General features: G+C 41.3%; 1 pseudogene; it reads right to left on the minus strand.

Annotated features, from left to right (window-relative positions):
* Window positions 1-16354: 16354 nt before the first annotated feature.
* LOC111861828 lies at window positions 16355-17314 on the minus strand (annotated as a pseudogene).
* Window positions 17315-20637: the final 3323 nt, after the last annotated feature.

Raw genomic sequence — 20637 nt, forward strand, 5'->3', positions numbered from 1 at the left:
ATCACATAACTGTGGGAGCAACATGGAAGACGTGGACCTTAGTACTGCCACGGGTTTGAGTGACAATAGACAGGGTTTGTATTGGTAATTGGATTTAATGGACACTTTTACAGCTCGTGACTACATTTCACAGATCAGTACAGGCACGTGATAACGTAGGTGATTGAGGCACTATACTACACGTCTGAAGTTCGCGGGATCGATTCCCGATGAAGTCATTGGATTTTTTTTTAAATTGCCCAAATCGTTCCAGCCACAATATGGCCCTGGGGTCAATTTAGTCTCTAACAGAAACGAGTACCAGGAATGTTCCTGGGGTAAAGAGAGGTCGGGGTGTAAGGCTGATGTCACCGCCATCTATGAGCCGATTGATTTACCGGGCCGCGGTCTCACAAATGTTGGGATCTAGTCTAGAAAATGTGGGAATCTCGATGTCTCAGAACAATTTAGGCCTCTACTGCCTGTTACAGGGATAGATTTCCGTTTTTTACACAAAGTCTAGACCGGACTTAGTTCGCCACACATACGAGTGGTTCTTTGGCCTCAGTCGAGAACCACTGCTCCGCAGTGATCATTATGAAAAGCATTAACATAGAGCCCGCTGAGAATACGACTAGGAAATGTATTCAAATTACAGTTTCTGTGTACATGTGACACTCTTGCTCTACAAAAAGCAAAAAGTTGTAACTGTGAATTCGCAGTAATGAACTTGTTCTACTTTGATCCACTCAAACATTAGAGTTCTTGAGGCAGCTTCTGAAATCACGATTTTACTTAATATACACAAAGTGCATTTAAAAATTTCTAGAAAGACAGCTACATTTCTAATAAGACACTAAGTTCCCGTGAAAACAATTCGCACTTGGCGATGCTGATATCTACGATGGAGGGTCAGTAAATAGGCACATAATTGGATATAAAACGTAAAACATATGGTATTCAAACATGGAAAGAAAAGACATTTACTTGTCGACGTATCCACCTTTAACATTGGTACGGTTGTCTCGTCGCTTTACCAGTTCGTCGAAACCCGCAGATCAGAAGTTTTTGACTGTTGTCTCTGCCACTTCCGCACCCCCGTTTCAACCTCTTCGTCATCAGTGAAACCTTTGCCAATAAGGCTGAATCACTTAATACTTGCTACAGTAAAGGGGAAATATTTATCTATGAACATCCTTTGCATTAAGTAATTTTGTCCCCCAAAATACACACATCAGTACACTGCTCTTCGGTAATATACTCCTAAAGCGCGGTCGCTGTTTTGACTGCTGTAACTAACGAACATGCACATTCGCGTCTTCTAAAAAGACTCTTATAAACCTGGACTGTGCTGCTTGCTAGTGATATACCTAGAAAACCTATTTCATCCATTTTACTTCAATTTTTGACCTACTTGACTCTTCCTCGTATATATGCTCTTTGAATTCGTGTGCAGTGAAAAACTTTTACTGCCTTTTGTAACCAAGAGCTTGTGATTACCAGAACTGTAAGTCAGTTTAAGTCCTGTCTCGTCCTCATTGCATATTAAATGACGTCGTTGGTGCAGTTTTCATAGAGTTCATTGTTTGCTTAAAAAATTTGAAGAAATCGTAAACAGTTTCTCTACTAAATATCATCAGTCGGCCTTAACTTAGATTTTCTACTGTTCTCAGAGTTAAGCCAGGGTTCCTTCCCAGAGAGAAAACCAGCCCTTTCCCACCATTCTGCCTTTCCACAGATTCTTCATGTTGGGTTTCTTTTATATTTTAACAACAAAACTTGCAAATGTTATTCAGTAAGTCCAAAACCAACTTGTTGTAAACTGATGATTCTTTGGTGGAGTCGATTTTCAGCATCTGCAGGCAAGACTACATTTCGTCCAAGCTCTTTCAAAGCAGATTCTTTTCGATTCATCCAGTCACGAATTTTTCTGCGAGAAATTCTACATATCTTGGTTACAGCAGTCCCAGAATTTACAACAGACGCTATAAACATTCTGTTGACCATTGTGCCTTGACACCTTTGCATGTTTTCATCATAATCTCAGAAGAATGTTCTCAGATTTTTAGACGAAAATTCTGAAGTAACAAACAAACAAAGCGGGAATGGAAGAATGATACGTATGTGATGGAAATAGCAATGGAAAGTAGTGTAACTGAAACATATCAATGTATAAGACAGATTATGTTGTGCTAAAGAAATTAATCTCGGTAATAAAAATGTACCTTTCACCTATTATCACTTAAAGCTTGATAAAAAGCAAAATAAAATGTTTGGCGTTATTATTCTAAACGACAGTGGCTGTCTTAATGTTCGGCCACACAGAGCGCTACATACGCGACGCACGCTACGTACGCTATGTTCGCTATTCATTCATTCATCAGTAATCTGTCAGACGACAGGTCCACAATCTCTTCCAAAACAGTTCCTCCACTTAATGCGATCTTCTGTTTTTGGAAAGAGANATTCAAAATTCCTTATAAATAAGATTTGAGGCTTTCACGGCGGTGACTATGAAGAAAGCAGTCTTCTGGGATTTNTCACGCCTGTTGCTATACGAACTTGAACCATCTCGAGCATCTGTTCGCTATACTAACAGAAAATTTCTCCCTTTATTGCCAGTGTGACTGGCCACACAGACTTCCGTACGCTACGTACGCTATGTTCCCTATGTTAGCTGCGTCGCAGAGTGTACACAGCGTACGTAGCGTACGCAGCGAACATAGCGTAGCGCTCTGTGTGGCCGAACCTTTACACGAACTGCAGTGTTCTCGTTTATCGAGGAGTAAAGTTAAACAAATCAAATAAACGAGCTTCCTGATACCATTCCCAAAAGAACAATAAACACGGCATCCAGTGACATATAACTTTAATATTATCAGCTAATATTTGTAAGTCTGTGAATCTAAAATTGTGAACCCGCAAATATATTCATGCGTCCCAGAATTGAGGTAGCAACTGACATGCGATAACTTTTCGAGCTCCTGCAGCCTGATGAGTCAACCTTCGACGGTTTCAAGGTGACACGGTTAGATGCTGGGGATGATAAAGCGCTCACAACAAAGGAAACGCAGACGAATTCTCTACCGTACTTTCACAACTGCTTTCAATGAGTACCGGTGGCATTATTATCCGTCTTGCGTTAATTGTCCCCTCTACCCTATAAAGATATAACAGCGTGCGTCAGTCCTATATGTTATCGTGCATGAGCTTATAAGGAAATAAAATGTGGACATGTATTATAATACATGTCCACATTTTATTTCCTTATAAGCATAGGACTAACAATGATATTAGAAGCCAAAATATTTCTCTTCTTTTGATAACATTTGCAAATAATTATTTGCAGATCTGTCTAAACATTTCTTATAAACAACTTATCCCTGTAAGAGGCTTTGGAGGTCCATATGGTTGTGAGGCGTCGAGGCTCCCATATTTCTTATAGACAGTTAGCTCACAGATGGCGGTAAGGTTGTCAAGCCTTACGCACCGGCCGCCCTTTACCACCCCCAGGAAGATTCCTGGCACTCATTTCTGTTAGAGGCTGAGTCGCCCTCAGGGCCATAGTGCGGCTGGAAGGATAAGGTAATTTGAAAAAATCCAGCATTCCTTATAAATAAGATTTGAGGCTTTCACGGCGGTGACTATGAAGAAAGCAGTCTTCTGGGATTTGGCACCGTGTATATGTGATGTTAACCGACGTTTCGGATGAACGTATGGCCTCCATCTTCAGTCTGCTTTTACCGGTTCTCACGGTCTCTTCGCTTGCAGATTTCTTATATTTTTTCTTCTACCCTGAAGATGGAGGCGATACGTTCCTCCGAAACGTCGGTTAACACCACATATACACGGTGCCAAATCCCAGAAGACTGCTTTCTTCATTCCTTATAAACGTTCTTATTTTCATTCGTGTTCTTATGTAACGATATGAAAAGGAAGTGAATTAGCCTTCATGTTAATACTACTCACTTTAGTCATTTATTAATCCCTTGATTGTTGATATTAATATATGAAACTTCGTGCAGTTTCCGATTTCAAATACACGCTAGAATTAAGGAAAAGCACGCCAGATTCTCACGCATTTCCCACGTCTCTGAAACGCACAAACACGCACACAGAAATGACACAGAAGATCTAGAGAAGTAACAGTGATCAATAATTCTAATCCCATCAGTCAGAGAAGCCTGGAAACGGACCACATGTTATCAAAAGAAGAGAAATATTTTGGCTTCTAATATCATTGTTAGTCCTATGCAAGGGCCGCGCCATAGCTCAAGCGGTTAGTCGCTGGTTTTCCAACGCGGCGGCCCGGGTTCGAGCCCAGGTCTGGTCAAGTGGGATTTGTGGTGGACAAAGTGGCGCTGGAGCAGGTTTTCTCCGAGTACTTCGGTTTTCCTTGCCAATCTTCATTCCACCAATTGCTCCACAATCACCCTCACCTATCATCTGGGGCTGGTACAATAGGCCAGAAGTGGCCGCAGTACGAGGGACTTAGTCCCACCCCACTAGCAATAAAAAATAATCCTATGCAGCTACTGACGCTACTAGTATATCGCATTGAATGATTACGAGCACGAACTTTAACCTTTTTCGTGACATATATCACTTTTGCCAAATGGCTTCTTCTTCTTCTTCTTCTTCTTCTTCTTCTTCTTTTTTTTTTTTTGCAAACCCTGAGTGTGGTACTGCAATGCTCATATGCACTAATGCTCTCTTAATTCCAGCACGAATGTCTGAGTTTACTTCCTCCACTGCGCATTAATTCAACTGGGCAACTCCTAATTTAAAAAGATCACATTTGGAAGACTCCTAAATCTACGTTCTGACGTGCCAGTTTTTTTTCATTAGAGGGACGTTGAAAATCTGACTGCTCCATCTCATAAGCTGTTAGCGCTAAATTCCACATAATCTGAAGAGATTACATAGGTACACACCGCAACTGCAGCGCTCCAGATTCATATTCGAGATGCAACCCGAATCGGTCGTGTTGTGTGTTACTCAGACAGGGAATTTCGTGTTTATCATCAGTCACTCTTGGTGGATGTCTCGTTAATATCTTAAAATAGGTAATTCAGATCTTTATGTTCTTGATCATTATCTTATCTAATAATACATAATGGCTACATATTATACAGCGTCGTTAAATAAACTACAAGCCAATTGATCAATCATGCTCTACTATAGGGCTTTTCGAATGGGGTGATGAACTTCGGCTCCGCTCGGACCGTTACCGCTGGCGGGTGGGGGAGGGGAGGGAGGATGTTGACTTGCCTATTACCATTGCGCAACACGTCACAATATTATTTAGAAGGAAATCAGTATTAACGCCTACACTTTCACTTTACTCTTACCAGAAGGACGAGCGGGCAAAGCCTGGGAACCTGCTNGTATGCTAGTTTCATACACTTTGAGTATATTGGTTGTCTAGAGTGGAAAATCTCTCTAAAATAATTTTAATATTATGCCACACCTACGCCTATATCTTCCTACTGGTCTCTTTCCTTCTGGCTTTCCCACCAATATTCTATATGCATTCCTCGTCTCCCTATTTGTGCTACCTTCCCCGCCCACCTCATCCTCCTTGACATGATCATTCTAATTATACTTGGAGAAGAGTACAAGTTATGAAGCTCCTCATTATGCAATTTTCTCCAACCTCCTGTCACTTCATCTCTCTTCGGTCCAAATATTCTCCTCAACACCCTGTTCTCAAACACCAACAGTATATGTTACTCCCATAACGTTAGAGACCAAGTTTCACGCCCATACAGAACCGAACCAAGAGCAAAAATATAATTCTGTATATTATAATTTTTATGTTTTTGGACAGCAGACGAGAAAATAAAAGGTTCTGAACTGAATAGTAGGAAGCATTACCCGAGTTAAATCTCCTCTTAATTTCCTCCTGAATCAAATTCTTATTTGTTACTGTCGTTCCCAAATACCTGAACTGTGTCACATTTTCAAATAATCTGTACCAGCCGGAGCCAGAGGACGCGCTATGCGTGATGACAAGGGTCAATTAACATGGACGTCTTTCATACTTGTTGTCTAGAAAAGTAAGGCTTTATTTTCATCGATGTTTAAAATTTTATCACGTGATTTGACGTCAGAAGAGCGTATCAATATACACTGATCGTCTTGATTCTGATATCTGTATCCTCCGAAGGTGTTTGTTTATTATGTGTACATGTAGCCATCAGCATTATGCAAGACACTAACAAGAATATGAATATGGAAACAAAATATACCTATTACAACTGAGACTATAAACATGCTACACACCCAGCATTCATAACGAATGTATAATAAAATTATATACTAGTATTCCAATTACACAGATAGGTGTCAATGTAAAAAATAGCGATTTAGAAACTAAAAATTAAAATTAATTTCACAAGGAAAGTAAAATATTTTAATGTTCAATTAAGAGCTATTACACATATCTGATACACCGAAAAATTATTAACCGTACTCCATATTTTTGGCACTATGCTACAAGCCAGAAGGTCGTGGGTTCAAATACCGATGAGGTCATTGGATTTTTTTTTCAATTTACCTAATCCTTCCAGCCGCACTATGGCCCTGGGTCGACTCAGCTTCTAACAGAAATGATTACCAGGAATATTCTTGGAATATTCCTGGGGGTAAAGGGCGGCTGGAGCGTAGGGCTGACAACCTTACCGTCATATATTAACAGATTTTTCTAGAAAGTGTGGGAACCTCAACATCTCACAACCCTATGGGCCTCCACGGCCTCTTACAGGGATAGCTTTACTTTACTTACTTACTCCATATTTTTAGAAACGAAGACAGTCAAGCCAGTATGAGTGTCACCCCGATTTTTTTTTGAACAGCCCGAAAGATTGTCACAACTATCTATTTGAATTTCTGCACCATAAGTATTGGATATTTGTATGAAGCCTCAGGTCACTAGTTTCGACCTATGCATGAAATCGAGGCGACGAACTTCTTCCCGTTTCGTGAAATTCTTATATGTCATGCTTACAATTCTATTTGCAGATTCAAGGGAACCCGTATACGTTTAGGTGCCATCACGATACTGAGATTGGAATGTATAAGGAAACTAGATGTGATTTGCTAGTAAATATTGGGGGTATGAAAACCCATCTATGTAAAATGTACCCGGCGCCTCTTCTGACACTCCTGTAACCAGTATCACTGCCACATTCACCACGAGATGCTGAAGGGCTGCAATTTGATATACTCGTAGTACTGTCTATTGAAAGAGTCGGGACAGCATTGTCAAGATAGCGGCTGGCTACAGGTTGGACGACCCAGAGGTAGGAGATCGAGTTCCGGTAGGGTCAAGAATTTTCTATTCTCCACTTCGTCCAGACCGGCTCTGGGGTTCACCCAACCTCCTATCCAGTTGGTAACGGGGGCTATTTCCTCGGGGGTAAAGCAGCTGGGGCGTGAAGCTTGCCTCTCATATTCAGCTAGTACCAAGTTCAAGAAAACGTGGATCTATATATCCACTCCCCCACACGTCTTCATGGCTTAGCACAACTTAGCACAAGGACAAATTTTACTAGCTACAGAACAGAATTCTTGTGTATGTACGAGACTCGTACTCATAACCCAGTTGGTATTATGTTTGATAACATGAGAAATGAAACGGGAAATTTTGCTTTGCATCACGCAGAATGTAACGAAGTAATGAGATATTCCCTGTTAATAACAAAATGTCAGGAGCTCGAAATTGGAAATTATATTTTAGAGAGAACTCCAGTCAGAAGGTGTGTAAAATGACGTGATATTTGGGAGTTATTAACAGTAGGGAAAACAGCTTTTGTGTAGGGTCTCATAATACAAACAACAGAGATGACATTAAAATACTATTAGTATAAACATAAATAATATTATATAATGACGAAAGCCTTAATTTTAACAGAAGTTTGATTTGTAAGTAATTTATTTCATGACATTTTACCAACTAATTAGCTAATAATCATTCATCTGATCAAGAAATTTCCCTCCTTTTATGAAATCCGAATGATTATTTCTCATGGTCACATGAACCCATCACTGGGCTTTCTCCCGAGCCAGCTGAATCCAGTGAAAACTATTTGAGACCCATTTTAATCGGTTATTTTTTAGCCATCTATGACTGTCTCTCAATAAGATCTCCTAGTAACCACCAGATAGAGAAGGTGACAGGAATTCGATTCTGGTTTATTTTAAAGTCACTTTACTTAAGGGCATATATTAACTATTATGTATATCTTCTTGGGCCTTTAACAGATTTTGATGATATTTAATTTACAACCCTTTTATATGATACTTTTCATATGCAAGTTTAATTCACTTTAATACATTTCGAGGGCCACGACACTTAAGGATTAGTGAACCATAAATATACTTTCCAATTCTTTGACAGTTTTCGATGATAGTTCGCAAGCGACACGCTTATTATAGGTCAACTTGTACGTCATTTTTTACTTAAGATCTACATAAATGACAGGTCTCATCTTTCTAAGTATGTCTCAAAATGTTTTAAATAAATTTCTATGTAAAAATGTAAGGCTATCCCTGTAACAGGCCGTGAATGCCCATAGGGGTGTGAGACGTCGAGGCTCCTACATCTTCTCTAGACAGTCGGAATACAGATGACGGTAAGGTAGTTAGTTTTACGCCGTGGTAGCCCTTTATCCCAGGAAAACTCCTGGTACTCATTTTTGTTAGAGGCTGAGTCGAACCCAGGGCCATAATGCATCTAGAAATATTAGGTAAACTGAAACAATCCACCTCATCGGGACTCGAACCCGCGAACTTCCAGGTTGTAGCACAGTGTCTCAACCAACTACGCTACCGGGTGCCCCAAAGTTTTATTTATCGGCAAAATATATTATCTTTCATAAAATATTTACTTGAAACTGACTTTTAGAAGAACAGTAGAATAAAAATATCCATGAAATGTGCGAGACGGTAAGCTTTGCTGAAGCTCCTGATATCATCTTGCTGTCCACGTAGTGTCCACAACATACCGCATATGCCTGCGAGACAGATATGCAGCATGCATGAAGGAAACTCAACTTTTCTTTTTTATATTCTGAACTGGAGGTTGCTTTTTTGCCATCATTCTAAAGTTTTGTATTGTTTGGATTGTGGCCGCACGTTCTTGGCCAAAAAGACTTTTCAGCAAGAAATCGTCAAGAAACCCCGATATTTATGTAGTGATGTGATGGGCGAAGAGGGCAATGCATGTGTAAATAAAAGTTCTTATTCAGTAAACATCCAACTGCCGGAACAAGAATGAAGCCCACAATTTAAAAGCCGATGATGTGACAATTTGCTGCCTGAGCAGGGCTATTGCACACCCTGGGGGCTGACGTTAGTTTAGTACAGAGCAATGGAGGAATGGTGATAGGAAGGAACAGCCAAATAAAACATCACCAGAATTTTCTCCATCACTTCCACCTTGAAACATAAATAAAGTCAGTCGCGATCTAACTCGGGCCTTCGTCTGATCTGTCATAAGACATGAAGTGTTCACGGATACTAAAGCTATACAGCCTTCTCGAGCTACCAGCCGTGTCAATTGGTTAATTATTACCGACGTTTCGGAGACTGTCTCTGTCTCCATCATCAGGGTCTGACGTGACATGAGACGGGTCTGAATCTTAAATTTACGTAAATAATATTCTAATATCCAGATTTTCCTTCACCCCCAAAATGAAACATATTGGTCTTAGTTACAAAGACAAATGGTTGCATGCTGTTTAGGAAAATTATTTGAGTTCAGACCAAGAACAAAACCGAAACCGTAAGAACAGGTTGTACGTAAAAATCCGAACTATTGAATGGTAAGAAAGGGATGCACATAATTATCATTGTGGACAATGTGGGCAGGGCATGTAGCACGAATGGGGAAAAGGGGAAATGCATGTAGGATATTGGTGGGAAAGCCGGAAGGAAGGAGAACACTGGGAAGACCAAGGCGTAGGTGGGTGGACAATATAAAAATAAATCTAAGAGAGATAGGATGGAATTGATTGCATTGGTCTGGCTCAGGATAGGGACCAGTGGAAGGCTCTTGTGACCACGGTAATGAACCTTCTGGTTCCACAAAATGCTGGAAGTTCTTGAGTAGCTGCACAATTGGCAACTTCTCAAGAAAGGCTCAGCTGCATGAGTGAGTGAGTGAGTGAATAGGACAATGGAAACGCCTATAGAATTTTTGTGACTAGATTTCCTTGACGATGTCTTCTTGAAAGACCAGACGGACGGAGGAAGATAACATTAACAATGATCTAAATTGTTATAAATTTTATTGAATGAAGTACATTGTAGTGTTTTAAGAAACGTGTCTTTGTTGTATTACAGACGGTGTATTTTACAATTTTAAAATTGACGATAGGAGAAGGATAAAATAAGCTCGGGGCTGTATCAGATTAATGTTTTTGGTGTTAATGGTGTTGAACTTACGGATTCTGCTACTATATTGCTAATTAATTGTGAACTCGTGTTCTTTAACTTTTGTACTTCTGTATTAATTATAGTTATCCCCTGGGAGTAGTCGCGTCATACCTCAAGCGGTTAGTCGCTGGCTTCCACCTCGACGTCCCGGGTTCGAGCCCGAGTCTGGTCAAATGGGATTTGTGGTGAACAAAGTGGCACTGGAGCAGGTTTCCTCCGAGTACTTCGGTTTTTCCTGCCAATGTTTATTCCACAAAATTCTACATCATCATAATCACCCGGGGCAGGTACAATAGGCCAATCAGTGGCCGCCGTGCCGAGTGGACCCAGTTGGACTCCACCCCTCACTATGCGAATAAAGGAAATACGCGATAATTGTGGCAAATAGTGCACGAGTGATAACAGACTACTATCCCTTGTTAAGGACACGGCCATATATTGCTAACTGAACTGGCATGTTAATTTTAACATTGTGAAGACTCCGCTTGTCCAATTAACGTGTTCGGCGAGTTGACAACGCTCATCATCAACCATATTCAGAATTACCACAGAGAACACCTCATCCTGGAGAACTTAATTACATTATGAGCGCTATTATTCTTCGCTATCCTGTCCACAGCAGTCACCCAATTAACGAGGAGAGGTTCATTGCCAGTCTTGGCTACGCCAAGTGTCCCTGTCTGTAGTCTCAACACATAATGCTACTTGCCAGAGCAGTTGCTCTCAATCAGAGACACGCAAACCGCATAAGCTTTGATTCAGTGTTCGGGTCTGCCCACAAACATTTCCTCAATCTGGACGAGTGATTGAGGTTAGCTCTTTCTCAGGGACACAACAGAATAGGCGGCTGCCCTCCCACCTGAGGGCGAAAAGAGATCCAGTTTCTGAAATGTTGCGTAATCGGACGATGAGAAAAGTCCAGAGACCCATTAATTCCGACTTCCGGATCTTGTTAGTGTGTTTAGGAGAGGCTCTGAAATTAAAATGCAGTGAGAAGTCTCAACAGTTCTTCCTCCACGACAGAAGGAGAACATGGTATAGAAACAATTTTAAACACAGCAAGTATACATTGCCGGTCCACAGTCTGCATTTTATTAGGGCGGCCGCACACAAACTGCGTCAAGACAAGCATCAAGACATGAGATGAAAGACTCAGTCTTGTTACATTCGTGATTAGTCATCATGAAACTGACGTCAGCATCATGACTCAGACCGGTGTGCGGCGGTTTTCTTAATCTCATTCGTTTCAATGTGTTCCTCACTTTGAGTAATGTCGCAGATATCGTGTCTTGACGCATGCCGGTGTGCGGCCTACCTTAGTCTTAACAGAGGATGGGCGAGTGGTATGATGGAATAAGCTATACTACATAGTGCTTAATTAATTAAGCACAGGGACAATTTTACTTTACTTGACTTAAGATTGCAATTATACCCATTGCCTGAAAGAATAAATCTCATACTCAGAAGAAAGGACAGTCATTGAATATGATCACGAAAAATGACGTTTTCTGGGATGTGATGCCGTGTAGATCTTGTGTGAACCGACGTTTCGTAGGAAAGTATCGCCTACATTTTCAGTATAGAGAAATCCGAGAACGTGGTTCTTCGTTCGCAGATTTTTCTACCCTGAAGATGGAGGCGATACGTTCCTCAGAAACGTTTGTTCATACAAGATCTACACGGTATCACATCCCAGAAGCCGGCATTCTTCATAGTCACCGCAGTGAAAACCTCAAATCTTACAAATATGATACTGTTTTTGTGAGGAAGGATATTTGTATTTATGAGAAACTAATTATAACAAAATGGATGTAACACAATTCTGAGTACTTCCAACTTTATAGTAATGAAGTGGGATATTGGAAATGTACACAGTGCTACAGTGGGAAAGGTCGCTGTGTTCATGATAGACTAACATATACTGCATTTGAGAAACAACGCTGCTTTGCATGATTTGGACCCCTCTGACTCTGCATGGATTGATGGACTTAAAACTTCGCTTCATTAATTACAAGTATGACCCTCACAGTCGCCAAGCGTGGCATATCTGCACTCTAAATGTAAACTTTCGAAATTGTCCTCTGCCGCTTTGTTCACAACAATGCCGAGTGAAGGAAATTTTAAAAAATATAGTAAAGAAACAAAATCCGTCCAACACAACAAGGGATAACTTCAAATTGAACTCTTTGAAAATGTCGGTTGCTGATAAATCAACACTGTATATAGTGAAACGATGTGGAACGCTGGCAAAAAGAAAATGAAGGTATCCCTGTAACAGGTCGTGGAGGCCCGTAGGGTTGTGAGACGTTGATGTTCCCACATTTTCTAGACAATCGGCTCATAGATGCCGGTAAGGCTGTCAGCCTTAAGCTCCGGCCACCCTTTACCCTCAGGAATATTCCTGGTACTCATTTCTGTTAGAGGCTGAGTCGATCCCAGGGCCATAGTGCGGCTGGAAGGGTGAGGTAAATTGAAGAAAAATCCACCTCGAAATATTATTGTACAAGGAAGAGTCCTATTTGCGTCATTCCGATGCATGTATGAATATATATATATATATTCAATGCATTTTCTCCTCTGATTTAAATTTTTTTCTGTGATGCCGTAAACTTACAGAGAAACAAATTTGGTGTAACGACATTACCGCCCCATATAACACTGCGTTAATCATGTATGTAGCCGAGAATAGGGTGGTTTCTTAAGCACGCAGTTTTGTTTCAAGTTTCAGATGTAACTCAGTACCCACTGATATTCCTGTAACCAAACTCGTGTTCTGATACCAGTTTAAAGTTAAAACTAATTCTTCATAAGGCTTTGAAGGGTTGATGGTTCATTAAATAAAGAAGGAAGATGAAACTGAAGAAGTGTGTTATGCTGGTCACCACAAAAGAAAAGATGAAGAGAAACACATATTTAAATGGAATAATGTATATTAAGTCCGTTATAGAAAAATCGAGAATTCGAAGATGGAGGTTGGGAGAACAGATTACTGTGGAAGCTGAAAACAGCACACCAATTAGCGAATAGTACCATGAAGAAGGAAAAGAACTATCATCCTTCCTGATTCTGTTCTAGCCACGCGTTGTTTAACCCTAAGGGTTTCTATTGCATTTCCTTCTGAGAACGTATCTCGTAGTTTATGCTGTTAATAAGAGGTTCCCCACTATTTTCTCGAATGGTACTGTAATTTATTTTATTGCACTGTATTGTATTACCCTGGATGATGTGAAATTCGCCCCAAGCACTCAGACTCAATTACGTTGGAGTCGAGATTAATCTCGATAGGGTCCCTGATAACTTATTTCCCTATCTCTACATCCTGTCTCTTCTGCAGTGTATTTTAAGAAATATTAGGTTGAAGTACAAGTATTTTAGACAGTACAGGCAGTGAAAACTCAAGGGGTTATGAGACGTCGAGTTTTCCACATTTTTTCTTAACAATCAGCTCAGAGATGGCGATAAGGTTGTCAGCCGCCCTCTACAGCCAAGGAAGATTAATGGTACTCATTTCTATTAGAGGCTGAGTCGACCTCAGGGCCATAATGCAGCTGGAAGAATTAGGTCAATTGAAAAAAATCCACCACATCGGGACTCGAAATCGTGACCTTCCGGTTTGTAGCATAATGCCTCAACCAACAACTCTACCGCGTGCTCCCAGACAATATTTAATTCTTCATGCATCGTGACCACATGATTCTGGACCAGCCTTTATCCCTTTGTCGGACCGTTGCTAGTAACTCGGTGGCGAAGCTCTTGACGCGTTCCCACAGAGATTCAGGTTAGAAACAGAGGTACCAAGTTTGCTCCTCTCTCCTGGTGTTGCACTGGAACTAGCGACGACACGACTACTTCATTACACTGGTGTTTATTTTGTTTTTGTGATTTATGTATGTACGCAGTTTCACTTACATATGTTTGCCTTATAAGAGTTCTTCCTTATTATTATACATCGCGTGTTGCTTGCTCCAGATGGCGAGAGGTACATAAAGTGCGGTGCCACATTCACATACCAACGTCCGACTATACTGTTCATACTCACTCACTCATGGAGCTGAGCCCTTCTTGAGAAGCCGCCAATTGCGCAGCTACTCAAGAACTTCCCAACATTTTATGGAACTCGAAGGTTAATTACCGTGTTCACAAGAGCCCTCCAGCGGTCCATATCATAAGCCAGATCAATCCAATCCATAACATCTCTCCGAGATTCATTTTAATATTGTTCACCCACCTACGCCTTGGTCTTCTCAGTGGTTTCCTTCCTCCCGGCTTTCCCACAAATATCCTATATGCATTTCTCCTCTCCCCAATTCGTGCTACATGCCCTGTCCATCTCATCCTCTTTGACTTGTTCATTCTAATTATACTTGGAGAAGCACACAACTTATGAAACTCCTCATTATGCAGTTTTCTCCAACCTCCTGACAATTCATTTCTCTTCGGCCCAAATATTCTCCGATGTTTCTAGATGTTTGATTTCAGTTTCCCCATTCATACACACAGAACTTTGAGTGTTCTACTAAACACTCGTAATGCATACCACAAGATAGAAATTATTTTCAGCAGAAAATGAAATTACCATTTCATGTTTAGATAAGAAACAAACATGTAAATGCGACTTCTTCGTGATGAATGCCATTTCGTGCACTTAGTTTACGCGTCCGTTTTAATCACTTAAGAACTTTCGACTTTTCTTCCATTAGAGTAATGACATCCAGATGTTATTTTTATGCTTTCTTTGTGCAAATTCCATGAAGTGAACACCTAACGAGCAAGTCGCTTCACTCTGGTTTCCCATTCTTTTGATTAATTTGCAGTCCCGCCCAGCGGGATTCAGTGACATCTAGTAATGCAGCCAGTACTTCATACATGACGAATGAAATTACTATTGACCCATTAAAGTTCAATACAAGTCCTGCAGAAGGCCAAAATGAACTATCTCATTTTTCTTAAGAATTATTGACTTGAATAAATTAAGATCACCAATAAGTTATGAATACTCTCGAAGAAATTTTCTCAACAATTTGTGAATATCTTTTTATTCTCCGTGGACTGTAGTCCGCAAGTAAACTATACCGACCGAGCGACCGCCGCTTTTCGCCGAATTTAGTGCCAACTTTTGCGGATAGAGGGTGTCGCGTGATCAGACCAACGGATCACGACGACCGTTAATCTCGGTTTTCTAGACCGGAGCCGTTATTTCCGTGAAATGACTTCTTAGTTATCTTTAGGAGGCTAAGTGGACTGGGTTCCAGACCCACAACTTCTCAGAAAATCTGATAGCGCCGGGAATCGAACCCGAGATCTCTAGATTCTTAATACGTGTTTCAATTCTCTTTCTTCGACAGCGATTGAGATAATGGTTACGTATTAAGTACAAACATTTCGTAATATATTGCCGGTATCACAAACTCTGTGTGATGGTCACTTTAATTATAAAAGAAGAAGAGGAATATTACTGAGCCGGAATATCTCATTCGGTATAACTACAGCCTGCGGACTGGAAGCAGGGGTTGGATTCCCGGCAGGAAGAAGATTTTTCTCTTTTCAAAAACGCCCAAACGGGCACTGGGGCTCACCCAGTCTCCTATGTAATTAGTACCGGGGGCAAAGGGGCCGGTTCTTGAAGCTGACCACTCACTTCCATGTAGTGCTGAGTTCAAGAACGGCAGAGCTATACCTCCACTCTCACATATGGCTTTATGGCACAGTGCTTAATTAATTAAGAAAGTGGGCTAATTTACATTTACCTTTATATTTTTAACGATTGAAATTCAGTAGTACAGTTCAACACTTTGAAATTGTGTGGTGTGTTAATAATGTATCAGGTATGAAGAGCTGCAGAAGATAATGCTTGACTTCCATACACCATGTCATGGTACACTCCATACTTCAGCATTGCAAGAAAGTACTATGTTAAGGCAATCACAGATACTCATCACAACTTTTTGTCTTCATGTGTTTCCTTCATACCAATGTTGTGTGCACAATCTGTGCCTTTTGGTGCATCAGGTTTATCCCAAGGTTGGATTTCAGCTTTGCCAAATAACACAAAAAATAGGTTACCAGCAAAGTAAATGCCAGACGAAATATAGAACACAGTTTTCCACTGTGTTGCATCATTCAATACTATTGAATATTTTTCTGGATGTACCAAGTGATATTATCCGCCTCGTGTTGAGAAAATCTGATGCCCAACTGAAGACAAAACTCATCAGCCACATAACAAGGTATGGTAGAGCTGACAAAAGACCATTTGAGTTGAGGTCAAACTTGAGGATGGAATTCATGTAAGATGGCATCTTTGTAAGCAAAGTTCAGAAACCCCAGTTCTGGCCACAGTGGGCAATGAGTACAGCCCACATGGGCAGTGAAGTGAAAATGTCAATCCAAGGAGGCTGACGTTTTGTGTTGGTGGATAATGTGGAACCAAGGCTGGTCTCAACGTAAGCTTTTTCTGCTTTTGGGATGAACCTGTGAGTGGCCGGACGATCTGCTTCCAGAAACACCCAAAGAAGAACCCAGCATATACCCAGCACACCAAATATGTAGAAGATAGATGGCCATCCTATTGATGAAGATGCAAGAGCCCCACACAAAGGCATGGCTATGATGGTCCCAACTTGCGCTCCTGCATATACATATGTGCCAAATCTGCCTCGTTCCTCAGTGGGAGTCCAGCTGGATAGAAGAGTGTGGGTGGATGGAGATATGAATCTCTGAGCCAGTCCTTCGGTTTCTGGCTGCGGCGCTCCGCGGCCAGTTTTCGGTCCCTGCACCGTTTCCTCGGTTCTCCGACCGGCATTATCGTGGCGTCTACTACGGGGACCTCTCGATGCTCCGCTACGGGCCGCATCACATCTAAATGGGGCTTAATCTTCCCTGCTTCTGCCTCCATCGCTTCTCGGTATGCGGCTCGCAGAGGAAGAGGTACCACTATGGAGCCCGGGATCGGGACCCCGTCCATCCAGTCTAATAGTCGCCAAAGACCATGTGATACCCGCGCAGTGCGAGGAAGTAGTGATGGCTAGAATGGAGAACCCTCTGGGGGTAGAGAATGGTCTAGTAGAAGCAAGCCCACAGGCAAATCCGCCAGAAGGAGTCTACATAGCTAGGATCCTAGTTCAAGACTGTCAAGAAGTACTAGTGAGGGTCGTGAATACCACCAACAGAGACCACAAGCTCAAGAGCGTCTCCCCTCTGGCGTACTGTGAACCAGTAACACTGGTCACTCCACCCAAGCTGGAGCAGCCACAAGGAACGGGCACAAAACCGAAACTAGTGAACGTGACCAGGGCGGCCAAGCCACACCTGAACACCCTGGTATTTCAAGAGCTAGAGGAACTCGTGGCCGAGTACGCGGACATCTTCGCAAGGGACAGCGAAGATTACGGAAGGACAGACAAAGCGTACCACCGCATAGACACCGGGGACGCCCGACCAATCCGACAACCACCGAGGAGAGTACCCCTGGCAAAACAAGCGGAAGTGAAAGAAATGCTTGACAACATGCAACATCAGGGCGTTATAGAAGAGTTGGACAGCCCTTGGTCGTCCCAGGTCCTAGGCAACTGTCTGTTCTAGCGTTTCCATAGAAGTGACTTTTCTGGATTGCAAACACGTTACAATAATAAGTAATGTGGAACTTAGTTCATGCCAAAGGTATACAAGAGGGAAAGATGCTTCCAGATTATAATTGTAAATTTAACGACATAATTTATTCATATATGTGCCTAAATATATATATATATATACACACACACAGATATGTGGACGTAATTAAGCTTAATACATGTACGTAAATAAATTTTTATTAAACTGCAAAAAGAAATAAGCTAGCCTTGCCAGGACTTACTGTTACGAAGGACGCAAAACGTAAAAGGTAAATTACCACCTGTCACACAACACCACATTACGAAGGATTAGGGAAGAACATGGAGATAGAGGACTGCAATTCTAGGATTCGTGCAAGAGGTTGGTGTAAGTTGTCATCTGCATATTCTGCCTACATTGTAAAGTTAAACATGTAAAGCTGTCCCTATAACAGGCCCATAGGGTTGTGAAATTTCGAGACTTCCACATTTTCTCTAGACAGTCGGCTCACAGATGGCGGTAATTTTGTGAGACTTACGCACCGGCCGCCCCTTACACTCCAGGAAGATTAGTGGTACTCATTTCTGTTAGAGGCTGAGTCGAGCCCAGGGCCATAGTGTGGCTGGAATGATTAGGTAAATTAAAAAAAAAATCCACCTCTTCTGGACTCCAACCCGCGACCTTCAGGCTTGTAGCATAGTGCCTCAACCAACTATGCTACCGCGTGCCACCCGACAGTGTTCCAAGTTTAAATATTATTGCTGTAAAGTAAATATTTGCATGGGAAACGAATTTCGAATAATTTTTACTGTGATATTTCCCCGGACAGTTTTGATTTCAGCATAGCTACTGTAGTGTATGTGCTGTACAGGCTTAGTGTGACGACAGTTCCAAAATTTCCGTAAAGAAATTTGTCGTCACAGTCTTCAATGGAAGGAAGTTTAAGCTCGAAAGTTAACTGTGATAACATTTACGACAAGAAGTAGCTCGTATGAAGGAGGAAAGACTGTTATCCTTCCATGTTAATGTCTGAACTGTTTCCAAGAAGTACATGTATGCGAACTTGGTCCGGATTTGAGGTCTGGTAATTTATTAGCTTTCTGTTCACAACGACATAAGAACGCTGTAAAACTCTGTCACGTTCCGTCTGCAAGCACAGGATCTGGAATAAACTTGGAACACAGGCGCTTCTAAAGGGAAGCGGACATAACCCATAAATGTGCGCGAGATATGAAACTATGAGTAAATTTCATGGCACAACATCTGCGTCAACGTGATCGGTATTCAACCGGCAGTAAATCACCGGAACTAAGTCAGCAATTTAGGAAAACTTGTGAATGAATACTGCAATAAATTTACGTATGATTTATCAGCTGTAAGCCCTCGTGAAGGTGAAATGGTGTCAGATGTATTGAGATACATGTTCACGTCAATCTAAGGATTTTTATTATTAGTCCCTTCGTAATGTGCTTATGTCCGATAGCTTCTAAATCTAGTTAATGTTCGTGACGAAAAATGAAACATGTTAATTTATCTTTCATTCGTTCCTGTATCTTTTATGTACATTTATAATACGTGGTAGCGTAGTTGATGAGGCACTATGCTACAAGCTGGAAGGTCGCGGGTTCGAGTCCCGATGAGTTGGATATTTTCAATTGACTTAACCTTCCAACTGCATTATGGTCCTGGGCTCGACTCAGCCCCTAACAGAAATGGGTATCGGGAATCTTCCTGGGGGATAAAGGGCTGCCGGCGCTTAAGGCTGAGAACCTTACCCCCATCTATGAGCCTATTTGCTAGATAATGTGGACCCTCAAACTCTCACAACCCTACGGGTCTCCATAGCCTATTACAAGGATAGCTTTAACATTGTAGACATGTTCCAGTATGAAATTGCATTGTTACGAAGAACGGTAAATAAACTCAGCAGTTGATCATCATCATTACAAGGTAAATGAAATTTTCACACAACTCCTTCTACTTGTATTATATGTTATGTTTTCATTTGTATGAAGTGCTCAACATTAACGCATAATGGCGGGGTCCACATATTCTATCTCCGAAATTACTGTAAGAATGTCGGTTATATTTGGCATGGCGTCTGAAGTCAGTCATTGGTAGACTAATATAATTTTGATCCATATCGATCTAGTATAATAGATACCTCACATGAAATTCAAATACATGTATGACATCCATTTCTAAAAGGAAAGAGTACAAGTAAAGTTCCCCTTGTGTTTAATTAATTAAACGCTGTACTATGAAGACGTCTGGGAGAGTGGGGTATAGCTCCAGCATTTTTTGATCTTGTCACTAGATTGAGATGAATGGTACGTTTCACGCCCTGGCCGTCTTATCCAGTAGAAAGAACTTCCGGGTACTCATTGCATAAGACGATGGGTAAGCCTCAAAGCAGGGAAGAGAATCCCTGCCGTCCAGCCTGCAGTCCATCGTTATACAGACTGAGCTATCCTGACTCTAAAAGAAAAGAGTCCACTGTTCAAATTCATTAAGTGAATTAATATATAAATCTCACTAGGCTGTACGCCTACTTTAATTATTTCTCTGGACGACGAACTAAAGAGCGAGTGATGAACTGCTGACATCATCGCAGCACGTCTAGTTTGA

This window comes from Cryptotermes secundus, unplaced genomic scaffold (genome assembly GCF_002891405.2).
Source record: "Cryptotermes secundus unplaced genomic scaffold, Csec_1.0 scaffold819, whole genome shotgun sequence".
Classification (NCBI taxonomy): Eukaryota; Metazoa; Arthropoda; class Insecta; order Blattodea; family Kalotermitidae; genus Cryptotermes; species Cryptotermes secundus.